The following is a 5,000-nucleotide window of genomic DNA, read 5'->3' on the forward strand; positions in this document are numbered from 1 at the left end:
TTTGGCCGCGGTTGGCTGCAATGAGTCTTGCCGGGCTTAATAGTCGGCGTGGGGGTGAATTTGCGAAGGTGGCCGTGTTTCGATGCATGTTTGCCGGCGTGTTTAGGAAGGTTGGGTGGGTGGGTGGGTGGTTGTGTGGGCGCCGTGGTCTGAGGGCACATCCTGTGGGATGTGGGAGGCGGGGGAAGGAGAGCGCCCTTGGTGCGTGTGTCTAGGCGATGCATTGCGGAAGGATGGGCGGGTGGGGCCGGGCGTGTGGGTTCCCGACTTATCGGTGAACCATTTGCTACTGCGGGGCCAAAGCAAAAGGGAAAGCATAAGGGCGCAGGCTGCCCTCTGCGGGACAGGTCCGGCCCTGACGCCGGTTTACGATTTCTCCGGTAAAGCACCTGTCGGGTGGCGACCGGAGGGTCTTTGCAGGGCCTGGATCTCCGAGCCCGTGGGACAGGCGGGAAAGGGTGGCGGCAGCCGGTTGAAGTCCCGACCCTGGGCAGCCTCCCGGTCTTACCTCCATAACTTCGGCGAGGAGGGTCCGATCCCCGCGCGGTCGACGGCAGGCGGTAGGGCTCGGAGGGGCGCGGCCTGGTCCGCGAGTGCCCCGGCGCCGCCCCTCTGCCCGTCCGAGGGACAGTAGGAAATGGCCATACCGCTTTCCGGCCGATTGCCGCCGGACGTCCGGCCGCATTCGCTCGGTCTGCGCGGCCGGCGGTAGCCGGGGGCGAGGGGCATCGGGCGGTGGCGGAACCAGGCCGGCCCGACCGCTGGGGGCCGCCCGGGCGACGTTTGAATCTGTCGGGTCGGACCGCCGAATCCCGCGGGATTTCGGGATCGAATCTGCGGGTGGAATCGGCACCTCGTCCCGCTGTCCGGTTCCCCCCCCCGTCGACTGCAACGGGTTTCCGAGGCCCGTCGGTCAGGCGCGGTTCGCTCCGCAATCCGCCGGCCGATCGGCACCGGGCGGGGCTCTACGGAAAGAGGGGACCCTCCCGCGTCGAGTGCCGGCGCACCGACCCCGCAGGCTGACCGGGAAGGTGAAGACTCACCCCGCTGAATGCCCGGCCCCGGCTACCCTCCGGCTCCGGGGCCATAACTTCGGGGAGGGAGGTCCGATCCCCGCGCGGTCGACGGCAGGCGGTAGGGCTCGGAGGGGCGCGGCCTGGTCCGCGAGTGCCCCGGCGCCGCCCCTCTGCCCGTCCGAGGGACAGTAGGAAATGGCCATACCGCTTTCCGGCCGATTGCCGCCGGACGTCCGGCCGCATTCCCTCGGTCGGCGCGGTCGGCGGTAGCCGGGGGCGAGGGGCATCGGGCGGTGGCGGAACCAGGCCGGCCCGACCGCTGGGGGCCGCCCGGGCGACGTTTGAATCTGTCGGGTCGGACCGCCGAATCCCGCGGGATTTCGGGATCGAATCTGCGGGTGGAATCGGCACCTCGTCCCGCTGTCCGGTTCCCCCCCGTCGACTGCAACGGGTTTCCGAGGCCCGTCGGTCAGGCGCGGTTCGCTCCGCAATCCGCCGGCCGATCGGCACCGGGCGGGGCTCTACGGAAAGAGGGGACCCTCCCGCGTCGAGTGCCGGCGCACCGACCCCGCAGGCTGACCGGGAAGGTGAAGACTCACCCCGCTGAATGCCCGGCCCCGGGAACCCTCCGGCGCCGGGGCCATAACTTCGGGGAGGAAGGTCCGAGCTCCGCGCGGTCGACGGCAGGTGAAAGGGGCCGGTGCGCCGCGGAAGGCGACAGCAGTCCCGTCAGGCTGCACCTCTGCTCGGGCGAACGGCGTCAGGAAAAGGGGAGAGCACTTCCCCACCGATAGCTCCGGAACGCCCGGACCCATTGGCCCGCGGCACCGGTGGCTGCTAGAGGGGCTCCGGCGCCGTCAGCCGGGGTACGTCCCAGGCCGGCCGGACGGCGGGCAGCCGGAGGCAACGGCCTGGAACGGAGCCAGACTTGAGTCGTTCCGTGCCGTGGGCAAAAAGGCAGGGCTGCGGGTCAGCGCAGTTTGGCAAACCTAGCCGCAAGTGCGGGAAGGGCGGAGGAGCACACGGACGCCGCCTTCCCAAACTGAGCCCAAAGTGCCCAGGCATGCCCCCTTGATCTCGCCTAATCAGTGAGCCCAAAATAATTTCAGAGTGTGGAAACCTGATCCAAAAAGGTCGAAAAGAACGGCCAGAGATCAAGTCCGAAAGGGGAAATCAGTAACAAGCAAGCAGAGTAATCATTAACCAAAAAGCGCAAAATTATGTTAAAAGTGTGAAATCATTAACCAAAAAGTCGAAAATAATGTCCAGAGACCAAGTCCGAAAGTACAAATAATTAACCAGTAAGCAGAGTCATCATTAACCAAAAATCGCAAAAGTAAGTAAAAAGTATGAAATCATTAACCAAAAATCGCAAAAGTAAGTAAAAAGTGTGAAATCATTAACCAAAAACTCGAAAATAATGTGCAGAGACTAAGTCCGAAAGGGCAAATGGTTAACCAGTAAGCAGAGTCATCATTAACCAAAAATCGCAAAAGTAAGTAAAAAGTGTGAAATCATTAACCAAAAATCGCAAAAGTAAGTAAAAAGTGTGAAATCATTAACCAAAAACTCGAAAATAATCTCCAGAGACTAAGTCCGAAAGGGCAAATGGTTAACCAGTAAGCAGAGTAATCATTAACCAAAAAGGGCAAAAGTAAGTAAAAAGTATGAAATCATTAACCAAAAAGCACAAAATTAAGTTAAAAGTGTGAAATCATTAACCAAAATGTCGAAAACAATGTCCAGAGACTAAGTCCGAAAGGGCAAATGGTTAACCAGTAAGCAGAGTAATCATTAACCAAAAGGCGCAAAAGTAAGTAAAAAGTATGAAATCATTAACCAAAAAGCGCAAAAATATGTTAAAAGTGTGAAATCATTAACCAAAAAGTCGAAAATAATGTGCAGAGACTAAGTCCGAAAGGGCAAATGGTTAACCAGTAAGCAGAGTAATCATTAACCAAAAGGCGCAAAAGTAAGTAAAAAGTATGAAATCAGTAACCAAAAAGCGCAAAAATATGTTAAAAGTGTGAAATCATTAACCAAAAACTCGAAAATAATGTGCAGAGACTAAGTCCGAAAGGGCAAATAATTAACCAGTAAGCAGAGTAATCATTAACCAAAAATCGCAAAAGTAAGTAAAAAGTGTGAAATCATTAACCAAAAACTCGAAAATAATGTCCAGAGACCAAGTCCGAAAGGGCAAATGGTTAACCAGTAAGCAGAGTAATCATTAACCAAAAAGGGCAAAAGTAAGTAAAAAGTATGAAATCATTAACCAAAAAGCACAAAATTAAGTTAAAAGTGTGAAATCATTAACCAAAAAGTCGAAAATAATCTCCAGAGACTAAGTGCGAAAGGGCAAATGGTTAACCAGTAAGCAGAGTCATCATTAACCAAAAATCGCAAAAGTAAGTAAAAAGTGTGAAATCATTAACCAAAAACCCGAAAATAATGTCCAGAGACTAAGTCCAAAAGGGCAAATGGTTAACCAGTAAGCAGAGTAATCATTAACCAAAAATCGCAAAAGTAAGTAAAAAGTGTGAAATCATTAACCAAAAACTCGAAAATAATCTCCAGAGACTAAGTCCGAAAGGGCAAATGGTTAACCAGTAAGCAGAGTAATCATTAACCAAAAATCGCAAAAGTAAGTAAAAAGTGTGAAATCATTAACCAAAAACCCGAAAATAATGTCCAGAGACTAAGTCCGAAAGGGCAAATGGTTAACCAGTAAGCAGAGTAATCATTAACCAAAAATCGCAAAAGTAAGTAAAAAGTGTGAAATCATTAACCAAAAACTCGAAAATAATGTCCAGAGACTAAGTCCGAAAGGGCAAATGGTTAACCAGTAAGCAGAGTAATCATTAACCAAAAGGCGCAAAAGTAAGTAAAAAGTATGAAATCAGTAACCAAAAAGCGCAAAAATATGTTAAAAGTGTGAAATCATTAACCAAAAACTCGAAAATAATGTGCAGAGACTAAGTCCGAAAGGGCAAATAATTAACCAGTAAGCAGAGTAATCATTAACCAAAAAGCGCAAAAATATGTTAAAAGTGTGAAATCATTAACCAAAAACTCGAAAATAATGTCCAGAGACTAAGTCCGAAAGGGCAAATGGTTAACCAGTAAGCAGAGTAATCAGTAACCAAAAAGGGCAAAAGTAAGTAAAAAGTGTGAAATCATTAACCAAAAACCCAAAAATAATGTCCAGAGACTAAGTCCGAAAGGGCAAATGGTTAACCAGTAAGCAGAGTAATCATTAACCAAAAATCGCAAAAGTAAGTAAAAAGTATGAAATCATTAACCAAAAAGCACAAAATTAAGTTAAAAGTGTGAAATCATTAACCAAAATGTCGAAAACAATGTCCAGAGACTAAGTCCGAAAGGGCAAATGGTTAACCAGTAAGCAGAGTAATCATTAACCAAAAATCGCAAAATTAAGTTAAAAGTGTGAAATCATTAACCAAAATGTCGAAAACAATGTCCAGAGACTAAGTCCGAAAGGGCAAATGGTTAACCAGTAAGCAGAGTAATCATTAACCAAAAATCGCAAAAGTAAGTAAAAAGTGTGAAATCATTAACCAAAAACTCGAAAATAATGTCCAGAGACTAAGTCCGAAAGGGCAAATGGTTAACCAGTAAGCAGAGTAATCATTAACCAAAAGGCGCAAAAGTAAGTAAAAAGTATGAAATCATTAACCAAAAAGCGCAAAAATATGTTAAAAGTGTGAAATCATTAACCAAAAAGTCGAAAATAATGTGCAGAGACTAAGTCCGAAAGGGCAAATGGTTAACCAGTAAGCAGAGTAATCATTAACCAAAAAGCGCAAAAATATGTTAAAAGTGTGAAATCATTAACCAAAAACTCGAAAATAATGTCCAGAGACTAAGTCCGAAAGGGCAAATAATTAACCAGTAAGCAGAGTAATCATTAACCAAAAAGCGCAAAAGTAAGTAAAAAGTGTGAAATCATTAACCAAAAAGTCG

The sequence above is a fragment of the Heterodontus francisci genome, unplaced genomic scaffold, assembly GCF_036365525.1.
Source record: "Heterodontus francisci isolate sHetFra1 unplaced genomic scaffold, sHetFra1.hap1 HAP1_SCAFFOLD_1217, whole genome shotgun sequence".
In the NCBI taxonomy this organism is placed as follows: domain Eukaryota; kingdom Metazoa; phylum Chordata; class Chondrichthyes; order Heterodontiformes; family Heterodontidae; genus Heterodontus; species Heterodontus francisci.